Consider the following 23,495-nt stretch of genomic DNA (forward strand, 5'->3'; position numbering starts at 1 on the left):
AGACTCCCAGACCCCATGCCAGTTTGTACTTTTAATAAAGGAACCCTGACGATTCTGATGTAGGTGGTCCACGGACCACACTTTAAGAACACTGGTCTTGTGGCTTCAAGTTGAACACACTTCATTTTACTGATGAAGAAACAAAAGGCTCTGAGGTCATGCAGATAGTGGGTGCAGAGCTGGAATTCAAATCCAGATGTGACCGACTTGAAGTCACACTCTACACCAACCATCTGCATGACCTTGGGCATTTTGTTCTTCATCAAGAAAATGACAACGACGGCATCTACTCATTGAGTTATTACTAGAATTATACAAGATGACCCACATAAAGTGCTTGGTGCAGATGGAGACACCATTGCAAGTGCTCAATAAGTGGTAGCAACGTATGTGTATAGGTATAATATGTTTGCAGTATAGAAATGCACTGAATCGAGAAAGTGCATGTTTTCTGTAGCCAGGATTAGTCTGTCAGCCACCTGCAGTCTTCCAGTGAAGGATTCCACAAGGGCTCTCTTGTGTCAGTTCTACAGTCAACAAATACTTACCTGAAGGGATTTTATTACGTGATGTAGCTGAAAGACTTCCCTCTCAGGCTTCTTTGGCTGAGCCCAAGACAAGGACTAGAGCAAAAAGACAGTCCTGTGTGAATATATTGTGGGCTCACTGTAATGCTTTTGACTATAAAGCATGACTTTTTTTAAAGATGGATTTTTAAAAGATGATTGTTTTAAATTTGTAGTAAGGTACACAGCAGGGGTGCAGATTTCTCTCATTCTCGTCCCCTGCTGCACATACCCTGGGATGTTCAATAAACTGCTGTTGACTAACACCAAAGGCTCCAAAGTGAACCTTCTGATTCCTCTTTGTGTCCTCCAGTTCGTTCCCAACCAGGCAACCAGAGTGATCCTAAAAATGTAGGTCGGTCCAACCATTTCCTACTCTCTGGCTGCTGTGTCTTCCCATCCCACTTGGAAGTACAATTCAAGTCCTTGCCTTGGCCTCCGTGGCCCTACCTGATGGGGTCCCTGGCTTACCTCACATCCTACTGCTTTCTCTCACTCATAGTGCTCCAGCCACACTGGCCCTGCTCTGTGCCAAGCACGATTCCCTCTCAATGTGTCTGCACATACAGTCGTCTTTTCTGGAATGTTCTTGCCTGAGATAGGGACTGACTTCTCACCACATTCCAGTCTTGACTGTTTGGAGCAGCCATTCCTGACCCCCTGACCTAAAGTAGCAAACCCATTCCCAGCCCATGCCTCTGTCCCCTTACACTGACTTATAATATACATTCATCGTGGCATCTCTAGTTAGAATGAAACTCCATGGCGGCGAGTACCCTGTCTCATGCTGCTGTGTCCCCCTGGGCCTAGAACAGGACTGGCATGATAGGCTCTCCAAAACTATTTGTGGAATGACTGTCACATGAAGTATCTGTTGATGGGGACTTACCCATGTGTAGAATGTCATACTCATTTGACAAATATTTATACACAAAACATAGTGCCAATGTGAAAGATAAGTGAGACTCAGTCCCTACTTTCAAACAGTCAAGGACTAGCACAGCTCTGTCCAGTAGAAATATAATGTGAGCCACATATGGAATCTTAAATTTTCTAGTAGCCACATTAAAAAGTAAAAAACATACAATTCATTTTAATTTATTAAAACTTATTTGGCCTAATATCCAAAACTATGATTTCAACATGTAACTAATTTACAAAAATGAGATCTTTTACATTCTTTTTTGGTACTAAGTCTTCAAATCCGGGATGTAGTTTACATATACAGCAAATCTCAATTTGGATGCAAGTTTTCATTGGAAATGCTTGCTTTGTATTTCGATTTCATGAAGTTTACAGTTGAAATAGTAGATTCACACCCAAGTTGTTCCAAACATACTTAAGTTTTCTAATAATCGAGCATCAGTTTTAATTTTAATGAATTTAAATGTAAAAACTCCTCCTTCAATTCCTCAGTCACACACGACATTTCAAGGGCTTGATTGCTACATGTGGTTAGTGGCCGCCATATTGGACAGTGTGTGTCTAGCAGGACAGGTAAGGCACATAGACATGGGAAGTGAACACACTCATGAAGAGTTCATGTAAAGAAGAGACCCAAGGTCTAAACACTGCCTTTGCATGCATCCTTTTCCTGACAAGAATTTGTATCTTTCTTTAGGACTCAACTTTTACATCAATTTTTCCAGGAAGCCTTCCCTGGTACCCCCACATTAGATTAGATCCCCTCAACTGGGAGCTCTCAGAGCACCATGTATGTCCTCCATCTTCAGTCTGTTGTGCTGTGTTCTAACTGCTATCTATGTATTTATATTTGCATTTCCCTCTAGTTTGTAAATTCCATGTAGTCAGGAAGCTCTCATTGTGGATTCTCCAGCGTCTGGCCCTCAGTGCGTATTTGTAGAACAAATAAATTAATTATGAATGAATTAACTGAATGGCCAAAGCTTGGTGGCACAGGACCACTCTGTTATAGCACAGCAGCCAGGGTGTGAACAGGGAACCAGGATGGTGCGGTGACTAGGCAATGACTGAAGAGTTCGGTTCCCGCAGGATGCTGAGTCACCTGTATTGAATACTTCCAGGGAATCAAAGAGATGAGAGCTAAGAAAAACTATCAGGGTTAGTAACCAAGAGACCATTTTTATGGGCATCTACAGAGACATTCAGACAAACCTAAGCTCAACACTTTTTTTCATAAATTCACTGACATCCCCGTGTTAAAGAGTAATAGATACTTTAAGCGTTGTGAGTAGATTGGATTCTAGGGCCATAGCCCGGTCTTAAGTGTTGGGTCAACTGTGATTCTTCCAGTTACTGCAGTCTCCACTAATGACAGCTGTTAAATCTATATGCTAATTGTAATTGTGAGCGATTCATAGCTGGCTTAGGGTGTTGTGTGATTTATGGGCATCTGAGCTAAGGATACTTAAAGGATGGAGTTATTAGAGCTAGGAAGAGAGGTGTGATTAATCAAAGAAGACAATTTACTGAAAGGCTCACTAAAACAGTGCAGTCAAAACTGAAAAAAAGGACCCTAGTTCCATCCACTAGGTAAGGTGGAGGCGGGGGGAGAGCGGGGCGTTAGGTGTGTGTTAAAGATGAAGTGTACACACAAAACATAAAAGGATGTTTTCCAGCATATAGAGATTGTGGTTGGGGAATTTTCAAGGGCATATATTTATCTTTTACGTTTGCCTACACGCTGACCAGCACCAACAGCAAATGTCAAGTTCCTAACTCCACAACTGCATCTCAAGAGCTCCTGAGCATTTGGGGAATAACTGCAAGAAAAAAACAAACAATTCCTTTTATTTACATTTAAGACTCCAGTGTGAACCTAAGCCTTTGTATTTCCTTGAGTATATCTTCACTTTTTTCACACTATAAGGCCTCTGGTTTTCTTTGCCAAAATTACTGGCACTAGGAAACCAGGATGCAAGTCAGAATTTCCCAGTATTGATCTAAATAGAAAAATGACCATCAATAATGTATTTGTCTTAAATAATTGCTGATTTGTGCCATCAGAGTTAAGTGAGGCGTGTTCCTCCTACCCAGGGGACTATCTTATTTATTGTTGAATACCTCACTCTGACAGGCACCTAAGACATATTTTTTGCAGTTGCTACAGACAGTCAAAACAACTGGTCAAGTTCAGTCTTTTCAGGAGAAAAATCTGTCTGGCTCGTTGATTGAGGCTGTGTAAACAGGCATCTTCTGGGAGCATGCTCCAAGAATCTTAAACAGCAACACACACACACACACCCCTACCCCTTTCTTCTGCACCTTACCTGCAGTTGTGGCAGGGTGGAAAGACTTCCAGACTGCAGAAGGGACACTGTTCTTGGAAAACCAGGACAGAAGGGAAGGGGGGCAAGGAGTGCTTTGAAGTACTTGGTATAGACCCAGCTTAGACTCAACTAAGCAAGACTGCTCCCCGCCCTCCCCACAGACACTAAAACTCAGCATCCCCTTCCCCACCCCAAAATACATACACACACGAATGCAAATGCACGCTTGTATTTTTCACCCTAGCGCCACCTACTTTTGCCGGCAAACTAGAGCCTGAGTTGGTGAAATACACACAGAATTAGGACCCGTGGATGGATGGTAAGGCTGGAGGCTACAAAGAGAGTCAAGAGGCATCCTTACTATTCCTTTGAAATTATCTAGCAAAGAAATGATTAGAAAGGATTCATTTGCTGAGAGGTGTATCGACATCAGTCATATTTGCAGAATGGAAATTGAAGGACCAGACCTTAAAACTCAGAAGCTCAGAATCTTTTAAGCACCATTGTCCTTGTTCCCTTATTGGCAAGACAGAGGCCAGTGATGCTGACACACCTTGAAAGGGGATTCTCTAATAATCAGAGTGCCGAGTGACCTAAGAAAATGCTAAAGACAAGAGGAAATAACGAGGTCAGAACAACAATGGTATCTTACATTGCACCCGCCATGTGCAACGGATGTGACCTTAAAATTTTGCAGGAAAAGATTGTAATGGAGTCATGTTTTCGCATGGCATATGGTGCGATTATTTGTATGTTCATTATTCACTCACCATGTTCACTCCTTATCAATCGATAATTCTCACTCACTTAAAACCACCTTTCCTTTCCACATCTAGAGATAGAAGTGGATACCGTGAATTGTGGAAGAGATATAGAAAAAAATAACTTTTTCTGAGTACAGCTCATTTTCTCCTATGAGGTGATTGTTTATTATCTGTGTGCTCATTTCAGATTCTGAGTTATTACTGCTGGTGATACCTGTTCCTTCCTCCAATTACTGCACACTGGCACACAGAAGGTGACAGAAAAAGTTGCTACATACCACGGGGAGGGCAGTACCAACATCTGGGAACTAGGTTGATTCTAACCATCTATTGAGAAGAGAAGTAGTCAATCTGTACACTTGAATTTGGAATTTAAGTCAGAATTTTTAAGAACTGTGGACCAAAAATAGTTTTTTTCTTTGTGTATTAAAACTGAAAACAGTTAAACCACCCAAAGTCCTCACAATGCTGTTGTCATTAGCTTCTAAGATTCAATTTGAAAATCAAAGACTACATGCATGTTAGCGCTTTATAAATAAGTAGATAGTAAAGCATGAAATTCAAGGCAGGTCTCAGCCAGTCCCTCCCCACTTGGTGAGGCTTTTGATGACGGTGATGATTATGTGCCTGGGAGAAGAGAAGCAAGGCCAGATTGAAGGTGGAAAATTAATTGCCCAAAACCTGGAGAGTTCTTGGTTCAGAACTACTGATGGCAAAGTTATGTGCACGTCCTATCTGCCTTCAAAATGCTGCAGAGCTGGTAATATTCTTAAGGAAAGAACACATCTTTGTGTGCTTTGGCCTTCCACACTCACGTTATCAAATGATCCTTTACAGTCATTCAAATGCATAGCATACATGTACATAAGGCAGTTGTATTTGTTTTCTAGGGCTGCCACGACAAAACACCACAGACTGGACACCTTGCAAAACAGAAATTTATTTTTTCACAACTCTGGAAGCTAAAAGTCCTTTGAGTTCAAGGTGTTGGCAGGTCTGGTTTCTTCTGAGGTGTTCCTCCTTGGCTTGGCTGCCTTCTTTCTGTGTTCTCCATCTGTCTGTGGTGTCTATGTCTGAATCTCCTTTTCTTCTAAGGACACCAGTCATATTGGATTAGGACCCACCCTAACGACCCCATTTTAACTTAATCACCTCTTTAAAGGCCCTTTCTCCAAATACAGTCACGTTCTGGCGTACTGGGGGTTAGGGCTTTAACCTATGAATCTGGGGGAGACACAATGAAGCCCATAAGAACAGCCACTTTTCCAGCTCAGTGCCCTGCACATAATAAGTGTTTGGTAAATAACTGTTGAATGACCGAGTGAAGAGGTATTCACCAGAAGCTCTTTGCTGAAAGAGCAGTTAGTAGAGCAAAAGTGCGGTGATCCTGCGGAAGCAACTGGGCCACTCAGAGAACATATCAATCTGTTTTTTAAAAAACAGTTATATCACTATGAAACCTGAATAAAAATAAAATTATAGATCAACCTTACAGACACATGGAGAAAGGACTTGGATGGTCCCTGTCTGAAGGACACAAATGAAATCACACATGCAGGGGGCCTGTAAGTTCTGTTCTACTGTATATCATGAGGCATAGCTGATGGAGCAATTAACAGCTCTGCCGAGTTTATAAGATCGTTAGGTTGGAAGCGCCAGTATATTTTGTTTACTCTAGAGTTCAGTGTTATTTTATTTTATTTTTTTTAACATCTTTATTGGAGTATAATTGCTCCACAATGGTGTGTTAGTTTCTGCTTTATAACAAAGTGAATCAGTTATACATATACGTATGTTCCCATATCTCTTCCCTCTTGCGTCTCCCTCCCTCCCACCCTCCCTATCCCACCCCTCTAGGTGGTCACAAAGCACCGAGCCAATCTCCCTGTGCTATGCGGTTGCTTCCCACTGGCTATCTATTTTACATTTGGTAGTGTATATATGTCCATGCCACTCTCTCACTTTGTCCCAGCTTACCCTTCCCCCTCCCCCTGTCCTCAAGTCCATTCTCTAGTAGGTCTGTGCGTTTATTCCCATCTTGCCACTAGGTTCTTCATGACTTTTTTTTTTTCCTTAGATTCCATATGTATGTGTTAGCATACTGTATTTGTTTTTCTCTTTCTGACTTACTCCACTCTGTATGACAGGTTATTGTTTAACACACTCACACAAACAGGAATTATCTTATGCCAGATGCAAAGCATTTATTAATTTTACATTGCCCTCATATTCACAAAGTTTTAAAAAAAAACCAAACCAAAAACACCGTGAGAAGTAAACTGGAGAGATGCATGATGCAGTCCCATTATCCATTACATATTCAACATTGGCTCTGAGAAGGAGTGTACCCTTGTAATTTAAAGCCAATTGGAGGAGCATTTTATTATGAGGCTTTTGAATAATCTCATTGATACCAGCAGCTAATTTTTATTAGATTAGTAAGATGACTAATTTTATAGCTTTACAAAATACACTGGAAATATACTTATTGGTTTTTAAGATGTGCATCTGTCCAGATTTCTCTCTGACACAGCAGGGCCAGGACATCACTGCTTCACTCTGCTGTTTTGAAATGACGGAGGGTGGATTTGTCACTGACTGCACCCAGCTGTGCTTCTGTGTGGTATCAGCAGCAGCACTGAGCCAGACCCGATCGAAGCCTCTGCAGAACCACGGGGTATATAAATCTCCCGAGTCTCGGTTCAGTCAGCCAGACAGCAGCTCAATTCTGTGCCGCAGTCCTCGTAATGAGATTTTTTCCAACGGTATTGACTTAACGTTAACCCTCAGTGGGCTGCTGTGGCCTCTGCTACACAATTGGAACATTCTATTCTGGACACTTGGTCTGTAGGGTGATCTTTCAGTTCTCTTCCAAACTCACTTCCTCCAAAAAAGCAGAAATAGAGTATGAAAATAAAATGGTTGGTGACTGTAATTCTTCTCTCTGTCCCCATATTTCAAATGTTACCTCCTTGGTAAAGAAATGTCAACAGATGCCCAATCTTTTTCTTTTTTTTTAATTGAAGTATAGTCGATTTACAATGTTGTGTTACTTTCAGGTGTATAGCACAGTGATTCAGATATATCTGTGTCTATGTCTATTCTTTTTCAGATTCTTTTCCCTTATAGGTTATTACAAAAAAATTGAATATAGTTCCTTGTGCTATACAGTAGGTCCTTGTTGGTTATCTGTTTTATATATGGTAGGGTGTATGTGTCAATTCCGAACTCCTAATTGATAACTCCCCCAGTTCCCCCCACTATTCCCTTTGTAACCATAAGTTTGCTTTCTATGTCTGTGGGTCTGTTTCTGTTTTGTAAATAAGTTCATTTGTATCTTTTTTTTGGGGGGGGGGGAATTCCACATATGAGTGATATCATATGATATTTGTCTTTCTCTGTCTGACTTACTTCACCTAGTATGATAATCTCCAGGTTCATCCATGTTGCTGCAAATGGCATTGTTTCATTATTTTTTATGTCTGAGTAATATTCCATTGTATATATGTACCACATCTTCTTTATCCATTCAACAGATGCCCAATCTTTGCCTCACTCTCCACTCTGTTATTTTGGCTGGTTTTTGTTTGTTTTTGTGTGTTTCAGCTCCTGCTTTTCTTCAAATTTGACCAAGAAAAGTCCAAACCTAGGTTAAAAATGAAACGCCTAACATGCTATTATTTATGATAGCATAAAAATTTATTATTTTTGTTTCTTACATGTGTTGTTAACCAAAAACTCTTTATATTTTTAAAAGGCCAAATTAAAGTCATCCTATCAGAGGCTCTGACTGAAAGCTTGCTTCTTGAGTACACTGACTGAGTATTGTGGCTGCCATTTAACTTTATTTCCTTTGTACTAAATAAGCATGCTGTGGAAACAGCATCCAGACCCCATTAACATCCAGTATTTCTGAACCACTCCTTTCCACTTGCTTTCTAAATGCATTCAATAGATTGCACTGGGAGAAAGGAGCTATATGTCCACTTGGAAGAACAGCAAAGGACAAAAGGACTTCTTGTCTTGCCCATAAGAGGAGCAGCCATTATCCTGTGTATCATAAGAGCTCTTAGGTTACACTCTGAAAACTACTGAGTAGACCCCGCACCCACTTCCCTGAGGTCCTCTTCTTTACCCTGACCAACTGCCGACCAATTGCAGCATATGCACCATCTGTAAAATGAAAGAGCACTTCCCACCTCTGGGGAATTCAGTGGCACGTTGATACAGAACTAATTCACTTTAAATGCTTCCTCCTGTATTCTTATGCCACCCTTTATTCTGGGAAATTGAGTCGGGTCCCCACATTGAAAGCATCCTAAACAGCACCATTCCCAGACTTTGGCATGTAACAGGGTCACTTGGAGGGCTTGTTAAAATGCAGGATGCTGGGTCCCAGCCCCAGAGATTCTGATTCCGTAGGTCTGAGAGGAGCCAGAGAATGTGTGTCTCTATCTAGTTCCCAGGTGGTGCTCAGGCTGGTGGTTCAGAGACCACACTTGAGAACCAGTGCTCCCCAGTGGTAGAACTAGCCACATACCTGTTCATTATTTTATCGTTAGAGGTTCAGGAGACTAGTGTTTTGAATTTATTAACAAGGTTTCCTTCTTCCAGGGATTGACGTCACTTGTATACATGACCCCTGGTCTTAGTTGTTACACTTGGATCATCCGTATCAAAAATAGTAATGAAAATAACAGTACCTAACATTGACATGGAATTTTACAGTTTACAAAGCATTTTTACTTCCATTACCTCATTCAAGCTTCCAGATACCCTGAAGGGTTTTGTTTGTTTGTTTTTTTATCGTTAGAGAAAACTGAGGTTCAGGAAGAGTGAGTGCCTTGCTTAAGGTCACTGTGGTAGTAGAATTAGGACAGTTCCCAGGCTAACTCCAGAACCTTTTGGTCTTCATGTTAGGGTAAGCAAACTCACTGTCCAAGGAGGAGATGTGCTGATAGTTTTCAGAAGCTCTACTTCCATAAGCAGTCTTTCCTTAAGTTGATCTACCTGAGAACACACCCTTCTCCTGCTCTACAAGAGACGGGCAGTGCTCACTAGCGCCCTCAGCTGGTAACCTCTAGATTCTGAATAAGGGGCTATTCAAAATGTTGGTGTAAGAGATGAGAAAGTAAGAGACTCTAATGAGCAAGTAATAATTTTATTTTTTTGCTGTTCTTACCATGAGGATTTTATCTTTGTGAAATGAGTGTTAGTTACTATCACTGTGATATTGTGATTGATAATGAGAAATATACGTATTTGGTCTTTGACCCCTTCCCAGGCACAGAGTTCTTAAAACCCTTGGAATTTCTTAAGAGAGTGATAAAGGTGTCTTTTGTTGTATTAACAAGGTGACTGGACAGCATCTAAGGATGCGTGAGGCCAACCTTATGATTGGAACTTTCCGTCCTGCCCGCTCCCTCTTGGGGAGGGGAGAGGAGCTGGGGATTGAGTTTCATCACTAGTGGCCAATGACTTACTCATGCCTATGTAATGAAGCTCCCATAAAAGCTCAAAAAAGTTGGGGTTTGGAGAGCTTTGGGTTGTTGAACACATGGAGATTTGGGGAGAGTGACATGCTGGGAGAGAGCACAGAAACTGAGCCCTTCCCCACATTCCCTACCCTATGCATCTCTTCCGTCTAGCAGTTCCTGAGTTCTATCTTTTATGATAAACTGGTAATCTGGTGAGTAGAATGTTTCCCTGGGCTCTGTGAGCCACTCTAGTAAATTATTCGAACCTAAGGAGGGAGTCCTCCAATCTATAGCCAGTTGGCCAGAAGCACAGGTGACAACTTGGGCCTGGAATTGGCCTCTGAGGATTGCGGGGGTGGGGTCGCGGTGCTGGGAGGTGGTGGAGGGTAGTCTTGTGGGACTGAGCCCTTAACCTGTGGAATCTGATGTTATCTCCAAGCAGATAGTGTCAGAATTGAGTTAAATTGTAAAGCACACAGATGGTATCTGAGAATTGCTTGGATATGTGAGGAAACACGCCTCCCTCCATTGGAATTGATATCAGAATCCTTAATCACCAAGTCAAAATCTTTACCTACAGGCATAATTTATTTTAGAAACCGTCCCAAGTATTAGAAGAAGAAAAAAATAACTTTCTTCCAATGTAAAATGAAAAACTACAGCAGACTATTCTCATTTTTTTTTTTTTTTTAAAGCTGAATGGCTTTCCCATCAGATGTGGAAATGTAATGCATCTACAATTCTAGCCAGCCAGTTTGGTAAAATAACAGCATTAGTACATCACCCCTTTTTCTTTCATGCCTGAGAGAGTTGTTGGAAGCAGGTTCTGAAAACCCAGTTGGAGTGAGACATTAACACAAGCATTACTCCAACCTCTGTATTTAGCTTTACAATGATCTCACTCTGTCAGCCCTTATGAACTGCCTGTTTTCTATGGAAAGTTTTGGGTACATAAGGTGTTAAATAACAAAAATTCAACCAAGTGAATTTGAAGATCTAATTGGCTTTATTAAATGATTGCTGAGTCAGGCAGCTTCCCATCTAGCCTATAGGAAGGAGCTCCACTGAGCTGCAAAAATGGGAAGGTTTATATAGACGGAAAGGGAGCAGGAAAGGGAAATTTCCAGCAGAGGGTGGATAGTTTCAGGCTTAGGTCACCCTCTTTTGGGGGATGGAAGGGGTCTTCAGGCATTACCTCGCTAGTGCTGACCAGGAAATTCCAGGCTGACCAGTTTAGATTATATTCCTGGGGAAGTTTGAAACTGCTATTAGGTTAGATATTAGTTCGGTTTGGTGATGTGGACTTAGCACAGGTGACTCCATTTTAGTCCTGTTGTCTCTTTTTTAACAAAGGCAATGTCTGATGCATATGTGCTCGAATATTCCATGTGAAATACACAGGTTGCCCCCAACATATTGTGAACCAAGGTTGCATACTTCAAAACTCTTTGTGAATGAAACTTCTCCTTTTCCCAAGACTCTTACTAAATCTTCTCATGGCTTAAGTAAATGCTAATAATTGTACTCAATCCAAAATGTTAATTATGTTTATCTCTGGGTGATGAAACTTGGGGTGATTTGCTTTCTTTTACATTGTATTCTATATTGCTTGAATTTGCCACATAAGCATGTATTGTTTTTATAACTAGGAAACAACAACAAAATGCTATTTGAGGGTAAAGTAAAGTGATCAAAAGAATCCTTTTGAATCAAGTCTACCCTCTTCCAGGTCATACCAGACAAATGAGACTCTCAGGGTTGATTTTTATTTCTTTTAGAACAATCCCCCGCCCAACCGCGCCCCATCGCCCAGTGGATTTTAGTTTGTCTACAATTTTTAGTACTCACTGTCAGGAAGTTCTCTGCTAACCGAAGATTTCGAGCTTTTCCCTATCCCCTGGAAAGAGGAAAAACAGCTGTTCAATAGTAAGGCTATTATTAAGTTCTGTGGTTCTCGTTACTAATTTCTAATACATCAAGGTGACCAAAGATTTCTTTTCATACAAGAAAGCTTTTTTCCTGCCAGGAATTGTTAGAACCATAATGCTTTAACTCTTAAGATATGCTTCTAGCTCAATAGTTTCTGTTTAGTCTGTGTTTTCCCAGACAAGGATTCATGAATGTTCTCTGGTTATAATTATATGAAGCGGTTTGAATATCAGACCAATGAGTCTGAAGAGCATCTTCTCACGTCATCCATTTCTCTCATGTCCCTGGCCTCCTCTGCCCCAGCATGTCCATCGTGTTTCTTTCCCTCGGCCCTGACTTTAGAGTCCTTTTCTCATACTGCCCCTCACAGACTCACACTTCTTTCTTTACTGTGACCCCAGAGTTGCCCTCAGGCCCCACTGTCCCAGCTTGGGTCTGTATCCAAGTAAGTAGGCACTTCTTTGCTCCATCAGACTCTGCCTGCCCACATCTCAGATTGTGGGTCAGTTTCAAATAACCTCTCCATATGCAGCACCATGCCTGTGCCCATTAAAACCAAACCCCCTTGCCTGGTGAAACCCATATGAGCTGTCACACCAGGACACCCCCAGCTCATCCCCGGGATTCTGCTAAGCCCTGGTCCACTAGAGGATGGACTGCCTCACTTCAGCCCCTCGTAGATACGAAGTACACTGTCAAGATTGTTTTTCCTGATCCCTTTTTATTTATTTACTTTTTTAAAGATTTTTTTGACATGTACCATTTTTAAAGTCTTTATTGAATTTGTTACAATATTGCTTCTCTTTTATGTTTTGGTTTTTTGGCGGCGAGGCATGTGGGATCTTAGTTCCCCAACCAGGGATCGAACCTGCACCTCCTGCATTGGAAGGCGAAGTTAACCACTGGACCACCAGGGAAGTCCCCCTGGTCCCTTTTTAAAAACTCAAAACCTAACAAAGAGGTGGTGGGTGGGTTGCAGAATATGTGCTGGGGTCTTTTTATGAAACGGGGGGGGCAAGGATTTCCACTTTATTTTATTTTCTTTTTGAATTTTTGAATTTTATTTTATTTTTTTTTATACAGCAATTTCTTATTAGTTATCCATTTTATACATGTCAGTGTATACATGTCAATCCCAGTCTCCCAATTCATCCCACCACGACCCCCACCACTTTCCCCCCTTGGTGTCCATACGTTTGTTCTCTACATTTGTGTCTCTATTTCTGCCCTGCAAACCAGTTCATCTGTACCATTTTTCTAGGTTCCACATATATGTGTTAATATACGATATTTGTTTTTCTCTTTCTGACTTACTTCACTCTGTATGACAGTCTCTAGATCCATCCACGTCTCTACGAATGACCCAATTTCGTTCCTTTTTATGGCTGAGTAATACTCCATTTTATATTTGTACCACATCTTCTTTATCAATTCTTCTGTCAATAGGCATTTAGGTTGCTTCCGTGACCTGGCTATTGTAAATAGTGCTGCAGTGAACATTGGGGTGCATGAGTTTTTTTGAATTATGGTTTTCTCTGGGTATATGCCCAGTAGTGGGATTGCTGGGTCATATGGTAATTCTATTTTTAGTTTTTTAAGGAACCTCCATACTGTTCTCCATAGTGGCTGTATCAATTTACATTCCCACCAACAGTGCAAGAGGGTTCCCTTTCCTCCACACCCTCTCCAGCATTTGTTGTTTGTAGATTTTCTGATGATGCCCATTCTAACCGGTGTGAGGTGATACCTCATTGTAGTTTTGATTTGCATTTCTCTAATAATTAGTGATGTTGAGCATCTTTTCATGTGCTTCTTGGCCATCTGTATGTCTTCTTTGGAGAAATGTCTATTTAGGTCTTCTGCCCATTTTTGGATTGGGTTGTTTGTTTCTTTAATATTGAGCTGCATGAACTGTTTATGTATTTTGGATATTAATCCTTTGTCTGTTGATTCATTTGTTGATTCATTCAAATATTTTCTCCCATTCTGAGGTTGTCTTTTCGTCTTGTTTGTAGTTTCCTTTGCTTTGCAAAAGATTTTAAGTTTCATTAGGTCCCATTTGTTTATTTTTGTTTTTATTTCCATTACTCTAGGAGGTGGATCAAAAAAGATCTTGCTGTGATTTATGTCAAAGAGCGTTCTTTCCTATGTTTTCCTCTAAGAGTTTTATAGTGTCCAGTCTTACATTTAGGTCTCTAATCCGTTTTGAGTTTATTTGTGTGTGTGGTGTTAGGGAGTGTTCTAATTTCATTCTTTTACATGTAGCTTTCCAGTTTTCCCAGCACCACTTATTGAAGAGACTGTCTTTTCTCCATTGTATATCCTTGCCTCCTTTGTCATAGATTAGTTCACCACAGGTGCGTGGGTTTACCTCTGGGCTTTCTATCCTGTTCCATTGATCTGTATTTCTGTTTTTGTGCCAGTACCATATTGTCTTGATTACTGTAGCTTTGAAGTATAGTCTGAAGTCAGGGAGTCTGATTCCTCCAGCTCCGTTTTTTTCCCTCAAGACTGCTTTGGCAATTCGGGGTCTTTTGTGTCTCCGTACAAATTTTAAGATTTTTTTGTTCTAGTTCTGTAAAAAAAAATGCCATTGGTAATTTGATAGGGATTTATTGAATCTGTAGATTGCTTTGGGTACTATAGTCATTTTCACAATATTGATTCTTCCAATCCAAGAACATGGTATATCTCTCCATCTGTTTGTATCATCTTTAATTTCTTTCATCAGTGTCTTATAGTTTTCTGCATACAGGTCTTTTGTCTCCCTAGGTAGGTTTTTTCCTAGGTATTTTATTCTTTTTGTTGCAGTGCTAAATGGGAGTGTTTCCTTAATTTCTCTTTCAGATTTTTCATCATTAGTGTATGGGAATGCAAGAGATTTCTGTGCATTAATTTTGTATCCTACAACTTTACCAAATTCATTGATTAGCTCTGGTAGTTTTCTGGTGGCATCTTTAGGATCTCTATGTATAGTATCATGTCATCTGCAAACAGTGACAGTTTTACTTCATCTTTTCCAATTTGTATTCCTTTTATTTCTTTTTCTTCTCTGATTGCTGTGGCTAGGACTTCAAAACTAAGTTGAATAATAGTGGCTAAAGTGGACATCCTTGTCTTGTTCCTGATCTTAGAGGAAATACTTTCAGTTTTTCTCCATTGAGAATGATGTTTGCTGTGGGTTTGTCATATATGGCCTTTATTATGTTGAGGTAGGTTCCCTCTATGCCCATTTTCTGGAGAGTTTTTATCATAAATGGGTGTTGAATTTTGTCAAAAGCTTTTTCTGCATCTGTTGAGATGATCATATGGTTTTTATTCTTCAGTTTGTTAATATGGTGTATCACATTGATTGATTTGCGTATATTGAAGAATCCTTGAATCCCTGGGATAAATCCCACTTGATCATGGTGTATAATCCTTTTAATGTTGGATTCTGTTTGCTAGTATTTTGTTCAGGATTTTTGCATCTATATTCATCAATGATATTGGTCTGTAATTTTCTTTTTTTGTAGTATCTTTGTCTGGTTTTGGTATCAGGGTGATGCTGGCCTCATAGAATGAGTTGGGTAGTGTTCCTTTCTCTGCAATTTTTTGGAAGAGTTTGGGAAGGATGGGTGTTAGTTCTTCTCTAAATGTTTGATAGAATTCACCTGTGAAGCCATCTGGTCCTGGACTTTTGTTTGTTGGAAGATTTTTAATCACAGTTTCAATTTCATTCCTTGTGATTGGTCTGTTCATATTTTCTATTTCTTCCTGGTTCAGTCTTGGAAGGTTATACCTTCCTAAGAATTTGTCCATTTCTTCCAGGTTGTCCATTTTGTTGGCATAGAGTTGCTTGTAGTAGTGTCTTAGGATGCTTTGTATTTCTGTGGTGTCTGTTGTAACTTCTCCTTTTTCATTTCTAATTTTATTGATTTGAGTCCTCTCCTTCTTTTTCTTGATGACTCTGGCTAAAGGTTTATCAATTTTGTTTATCTTCTCAAAGAACCAGATTTTAGTTTTATTGATCTTTGCTATTGTTTTCTTTGTTTCTATTTCATTTATTTCTGCTCTGATCTTTATGATTTCTTTCCTTCTACTAACTTTGGGTTTTGTTTGTTCTTCTTTCTCTAGTTCCTTTAAGTGTAAGGTTAGATTGTTTATTTGAGATTTTTCTTGTTTCTTGAAGTAGGCTTGTATTGCTATAAACTTCCCTCTTAGAACTGCTTTTGTTGCATCCCATAGGTTTTGGATCGTCGTGTTTTCATTGTCATTTGTTTCTAGGTATTTTTTGGTTTCCTCTTTGATTTCTTCAGTGATCTCTTGGTTATTTAGTAACGTATTGTTTAACCTCCATGTGTTTGTGTTTTTTACATTTTTTTCCCTGTAATTGATTTCTAATCTCATAGCATTGTGGTCAGAAAAGATGCTTGATATGATTTCAATTTTCTTAAATTTACTGAGGCTTGATTTGCAACCCAAGATGTGATCTATCCTGGAGAATGTTCCATGTGCACTTGAGAAGAAAGTGTAATCTGCTGTTTTTGGATGGAATGTCCTATAAATATCAATTAAATCTATCTGGTCTATGGTGTCATTTAAAGCTTGTGTTTCCTTATTAATTTTCTGTTTGGATGATCTGTCCATTGGTGTAAGTGAGGTGTTTAAGTCCCCCACTATTATTGTGTTACTGTCGATTTCTTCTTTTATAGCTGTTAGCAGTTGCCTTATGTATTGAGGTGCTCCTATGTTGGGTGCATAAATATTTACAATTGTTATATCTTCTTCTTGGATTGATCCCTTGATCATTATGTAGTGTCCTTCCTTGTCTCTTGTAACATGCTTTATTTTAAAGCCTGTTTTATCTGATATGAGTATTGCTACTCCAGCTTTCTTTTGATTTCCATTTGCATGGAATATCTTTTTCCATCCCCTCACCTTCAGTCTGTATGTGTCCCTTGGTCTGAAGTGGGTCTCTTGTGGACAGCATATATATGGGTCTTGTTTTTGTATCCACTCAGCGAGCCTGTGTCTTTTGGTTGGAGCATTTAATCCATTCACGTTTAAGGTAATTATCAATATGTATGTTCCTATTACCATTTTCTTAATTGTTATGGGCTTGTTATTGTAGGTCCTTTTCTTCTCTTGTGTTTCCCACTTAGAGAAGTTCCTTTAGCATTTGTTGTAGAGCTGGTTTGGTGGTGCTGAATTCTCTTAGGTTTTGCTTGTCTGTAAAGCTTTTGATTTCTCCATCAAATCTGAATGTGATCCTTGCCAGGTAGAGTAATCTTGGTTGTAGGTTCTTCCTTTTCCTCATTTTAAATATATCATGCCACTCCCTTCTGGCTTGTAGAGTTTCTGCTGAGAAATCAGCTGTTAACCTTATAGTAGTTCCCTTGTATGTTATTTCTCATTTTTCCCTTGTTGCTTTCAATAATTTTTCTTTGTCTTTAATTTTTGTCAATTTGATTACTATGTGTCTCGACATGTTTCTCCTTGGGTTTATCCTGCCTGGGATTCTCTGTGCTTCCTGGACTTGGGTGGCTATTTCCTTTCCCATGTTAGGGAATTTTTTGACTATAATCTCTTCAAATATTTTCTTGGGTCCTTTCTCTCTCTGTCCTCCTTCTGGGACCCCTATAATGCGAATGTTGTTGTGTTTAATGTTGTCCCAGAGGTCTCTTAGGCTGTCTTCATTTCTTTTCATTCTTTTTTTTTTTTTTTAATAAATTTATTTATTTATTTATTTATTTATGGCTGCGTTGGGTCTTCATTGCTGCACACAGGCTTTCTCTAGTTGCAGCGAGGGGGGCTACTCTTCGTTGCGGTGCGCGGGCTCCTCATTTCAGTTGCTTCTCTTGTTGTGGAGCACAGGCTCTAGGCATTCAGACTTCAGTAGTCGCATCACGCAGGCTCAGTAGTTGTGGCTCGTGGGCTCTAGAGCACAGCCTCAGTAGTTGTGGCGCATGGGCTTAGTTGCTCCATGGCATGTGGGATCTTCCTGGACCTGGGCTGAAACCCGTGTCCTCTGCATTGGCATGCAGATTCTTAACCACTGCGCCACCAGGGAAGTCCTCTTTTCATTCTTTTTTCTTTATTCTGTTCCGCGGCAGTGAATTCCACCATTCTGTCTTCCAGGTCACTTATCCGTTCTTCTGCCTTGGTTATTCTGCTATTGATTCCTTCTAGTGTAATTTTCATTTCAGTTATTGTATTGTTCATCTCTGTTTGTTTGTTCTTTAATTCTTCTAGTTCTTTGTTAAACGTTTCTTGCGTCTTCTCGATCTTTGCCTCCATTCTTTTTCCGAGGTCCTGGATCATCTTCACTATCATTATTCTGAATTCTTTTTCTGGAAGGTTGCCTATCTCCACTTCATTTAGTTGTTTTTCTGGGGTTTTATCTTGTTCCTTCATCTGGTACATAGCCCTCTGCCTTTTCATCTTGTCTGTCTTTCTGTGAATGTGGTTTTTGTTCCATAGGCTGCAGGATTGTAGTTTTTCTTGCTTCTGCTGTCTGCCCTCTGGTGGATGAGGCTATCTAAGAGGCTTATGCAAGTTTTCTGATGGGAGGGACTGGTGGTGGGTAGAGCTGACTGTTGCTGTGGTAGGCAGAACTCAGTAAAACTTTAAACTGCTTGCCTGCTGATGGGTGGGGCTGGGTTCCCTCCCTGTTGGTTGTTTGGCCTGAGGCGACCCAACACTGGAGCCTACTCGGGCTCTTTGGTGGGGCTAATGCGGACTCTGGGAGGGTGCACGCCAAGGAGTACTTCCCAGAACTTCTGCTCCCAGTGTCCTTGTCCTCACGGTGAGACACAGCCACCCCACCCCCCACCTCTGCAGGAGACCCTCCAACACTAGCAGGTAGGTCTGGTTCAGTCTCCTATGGGGTCACTGCTCCTTCCCCTGGGTCCTGATGCACACACTACTTTGTGTGTGCCCTCCAAGAGTGGAGTCTCTGTTTTCCCCAGTCCTGCTGAAGTCCTACAATCAAATCCCTCTAGCCTTCAAAGTCTGATTCTCTGGGAATTCCTCCTCCCGTTGCCAGACCCCCAGGTTGGGAAGCCTGACTTGGGGCTCAGAACCTTCACTCCAGTGGGTGGACTTCTGTGGTATAAGTGTTCTCCAGTTTGTGAGTCACCCACCCATCAGTTATGGGATTTGATTTTATTGTGATTGCACCCCTCCTACCGTCTCATTGTGGCTTCTCCTTTGTCTTTGGATGTGGGGTATCTTTTTTGGTGAGTTCCAGTGTCTTCCTGTCGATGATTGTTCAGCAGTTAGTTGTGATTCCAGTGCTCTCACAAGAGGGAGTGAGCACACGTCCTTCTACTCAGCCATCTTGAACCAGTCTGTCTGGATTTTCACTTTAAACAATACTGATCTCCAACCCTTAAGGGCTCCACCTTATATTCTAACCCTCACTGAGGCTGCTTTGTGCTTCGGCTGCCCCTGGCTGCGTCTCTGGCCCTCAGAGCTGGAGGGCACCCTGCCTTTCCAATCTATATATTCATCCCCCCAGGGCAGGTACCCTGCCAGGTCTAATTTAAGAGTGCAGCAGTTGACTTAGAATGCATGTGAACGAGAACCCTGAAGGAAAGAAAAAGCGCAACAGCTTTCGGGGGCTTAGCTTTTAGGACAGGCAGGAGTCTGACTTCATTCCAGCTTCCCCTCAGATTTGCAGGTAAAGGTCAGCAGGAAAAAGCCTTTTAAAAGCACCTCATCTCTGTATGCTGTGAACCCAGGGTGCCCCCCAGTGTTGGTTAGGGTTAATCACAGTCTACCATTTCTTAGAACACCCTAGAATGGACGAGGGGTGCATTTTAGCTTTGTAATTTGTGCCTGTCCTGATTTAATGTCAGAATCTTTTCCTTCCTTTGTCACCTCTGGAAACTCAGACTGTCAGAGAGCTCATGAGGTATTTTTTAAAACTCTGTTTGGTTTGCCTTTGTGCAAACTGGACTCTGATGGAAGGAGAGTGTTTCCATGGAAACTCATTTCCCAGCCAGAATACCGCCCACTCCCAAATCTTTTTTTTGATCTGCCTCCCCTTTAACATGTCACTACGTTCATCTTTTCAAGGCCTTCATGAAACTAACAAACACTGGCCAGTTCACATCTTCACCTTGCTCTCAGAAGACAAAGGCATTTATAAAACAGACTTGACCAGCAAATACCTTCTGGTTACTAAGCTTGTCAGTCTCTAAAATTGCACTTGAACTTCTTCAACCTGCCTCCTACCAAATGAAAATGACTGCTAGACTTCTGAAAACCTTTTTTTAAAATCTTCCTTAATCTAACTCTATATCAAAGCATACCTCCACTTTGTTTATCCAGACGGGTTGTCAGACTTCACACCGACCTCCAGGCATCCGTGGTATTTAGAAACCTCCACAAGTGTTCTTTGGCCACCAAACTTCGAGAGCCCCTGAGTTAAGCAAAGAAATTACTTGCTTTCCCTACTTATCTATTAATCTTATTAATTAACATGTAATCTTATTCAATAATCTCACAATTATTGCTGCCTCTGGGGCTAAATGTTCTTTCTAGCTTGTGTGTGTGTGTGTGTGTGTGTGTGTGTGTGTGTGTGTGTGTCAGGAGTTTGGCTAGGAGATATACGGTAGAAGGTGAAGTCCTCACTGAGGTCACAAAATTCGGAACTATCTCTTCTGTAGTTTGAATCCTTAGAAACAGTAACTCTGGACTGTGTGGTGGTTCACTGCAGGCTGTAGTTTGTATTTGATGCATCTAGATGGCTGCTGGAGACCATTCTGGGCAGCATAGCATGGTCACGATCAGAAGGGCAACTGGCTCAGGAAATCTCCCTTTGGCAAGGAGGAATGGCCTGCGTTTCCTTAGTCCCCAGGGTTAGGAACTCCCTCTTCAGGAGTTACCTTTGTCCAGGAGAGCTTGGCCAAGAGAGTGGAAGGAGCTTCAGTATGCAACCTGAGCCCTGCCTGGCCTTTGATCACCTCTGCTGTTAAAAGCAAAAAAAATGTTGTCTGTTCAGACACAACCAGTTGACATAGTGCTAAGCCCAAAGCAATACAGTTTGAATGCTTCCAAATCAGATTAGTTTATAAAGTATCTAGTCCTATGCCTGGAGCTTTGGTATATTACTGATAATGTAATCTTGCTCCTGTTGTCATCTGACCACTCTTTGTTAAATTGAGGTTGTAATTTACATGCAAAAAGATTCCTCTTAAGTGTACCGTTCTGCGGATTTTGACAATTGTATACATCCATGTAACCACCACCCAAATCAAGATAAATAGGATATTATACCCAATTTCAATCAGTCCCTCCACTCCCCACCCCAAAGTCAACCACTGTTCTGATTTCTATAGCCAAAGATTAGTTCTGCCCATTCCTGAATTTCACAGAAATGAAGTATGGAACTTTCTGGCTTCTTTAACTCAGCATAATGTTTTAAAAATTCATTGAAAAATTCATAACGTTGCATGTATCAGTAGTTCATTCCTTTTTATTGTAAAATAGTATCCCTTTATATAGATTCACATAATATGTTCCTCCATTCTCCCATTGATGGACATTTGAGTTGCCTGCAGTTTTATGTGGGGCTTTTTTGGGGGGAGGAGAGGGGTTAATTTTAATTTTCCTAAAGGCTGTTTTCTGACCATTTTTATACAAGTCTTTTGAGCAGCTTCAGCTCTGCTTACATTTTCATTTCTCTTCGATAGATACCCAGGAGTAGGATTTCTGGATCACAGGGTAGATGTGTGTTTAATTTTTTAAGAAACTGCCAGTTCTCTAAAGTTGTGCCATTTTACACTCTCACCAGTAATGTCTGAGAGTTCCAGTTGCCCCACATCCTTGCCAGCCCTAGGTGGGCACGGAATGGTAATCTCATTGTGGTTTTAATTTGCATGACCCTGAAGACTAATGATGTTGAACAATGGTAATTCAGTGCTAAGTCTGATTTTTTTTTTTTAATCTTCAGTTTTTAAATCTATAAAGGGGGTTGTGGCCATGTCCCAGTGGAGCCTAAGCTGAGTATATTATCTGAGCATATCTGAGAGGCTGGTCATTGCGTGCCCATAGGGTCTCTGACTGCTTAGGGGAGGAGGAGCCACCTGGGATACAAGGAGCTCAAGACAGGAAAAAGGGAATCTTGATACTGTATTCAGCAGGTAGACAAAAGGGGAATCACTAATGGGCAAGTTCAAAAAAGAATGGGGAGAGTGGAAAGGTTGAGGCTGCAGTAAAGCATTTCATTGTTGAGGTGGATTTACTGAGCCATCCTCCAGGACACTGGAAAATTAAGCAGCAGGGTTTGAGGAGGAGATCAGGCAGGAGGGAAGAAAAGGTGAGTCATTATGGAGGATGGCTATGAGTGCTGAGAGAAGGTAGTGAACTTTGGTGATGGTGATATCACGGGGCTGGATGATGCATGGGAATGGAGAGGTGGACTCCAGGACGCAGGGGCTGAGACGACCCGAAGAGAATACATGTTTCCCAGAGTTCTGACTGCAGGTCTTTGGAACCCAGTGTGGGCCCCTCCCGCTGAATGGCCACGGCTCTACCAGAGTAACCTTGTTGGGAGAGGTGGTTAAAGCCAGGTGCTTTTACTAATGGCGCTGTTTCCCCATTCCTGAGGATTAGCAGGGAATTTTAAGAGCAAACTTTCCCACACTATGAAACAAGAACACAAATGCTATAGGAAGTAGATGGTTATTACCTTTTTTTTGGTAATGAGCATTTATAAGCTGCAGGTGTTATCAGAAAGCATTTGATGGAGAATGCTGCCCTCTACCAAAACCCCAGGGGGAAAACACATTCCTTTGTTCTTCTTATTGTGTGCCACCTGTACTTGTTCTTTAGGGTGTGTTTAAAAGCACATGAGGAGAAAAAAATGGCAACCCCTGTAGATCAATTTCATAGCAAAAAAAAAAAAAAAAATCAAAAGAGCTTAAAACTTAATAACAAAAACTAACATAAAACCAAAATGCATTCATACAGGAATGAAATCTAAAGTCTTCTGAAGTCTGTTTCCAAACCTCTGTCTGAAAACAAGTTTTAAAATATCCTTATTATCTCTATCAATTTTGAGTACTTGTGCCACAGATGGGCGCAGTGACTAGTTTACAGCAGGATCTCATCCTGGGCACTGTTGACATTTGGGCTGGATAATTCTTTGGGGGTGGAAGAGCTGTCCTGTGCATTATAAAATATTTAGCAGTATCCCTGGCCTCTGCCCACTAGATGCCACTAGTAACCCTCCTCCCCCAAGCTCATGGTAATCAAAACCGTCTCCAGACATTGCCAAATGTCTCCTAAGATATGATTACCATATTTAGCAAGTAAAAATGCAACTAGGGTGCCTAGTTAAATGTGAATTTTATAGACCCACAGACATAGAAAACAAACTTATGGTTACCAAGGGGGAAAGGGATAAATTAGGAGGTTGGGATTAATTTATACATCCTACTATATATAAAATAGATAACCAACGAGGACCTACTCTATAGCACAGGGAACTATACTCAATATTTTGTAATAACCTATAAG

The 23,495-nt window shown here is 40.9% G+C and overlaps 1 protein-coding gene across 1 annotated transcript in view; it reads left to right on the plus strand.

Annotated features, from left to right (window-relative positions):
* Positions 1-23,495, plus strand: part of SV2C (synaptic vesicle glycoprotein 2C) — a 251,350-nt gene that overhangs the window by 169,705 nt on the left and 58,150 nt on the right. The window lies entirely within an intron of this gene.

The sequence above is a fragment of the Balaenoptera borealis genome (assembly GCF_965194805.1).
Source record: "Balaenoptera borealis genome assembly, chromosome: 2".
Classification (NCBI taxonomy): domain Eukaryota; kingdom Metazoa; phylum Chordata; class Mammalia; order Artiodactyla; family Balaenopteridae; genus Balaenoptera; species Balaenoptera borealis.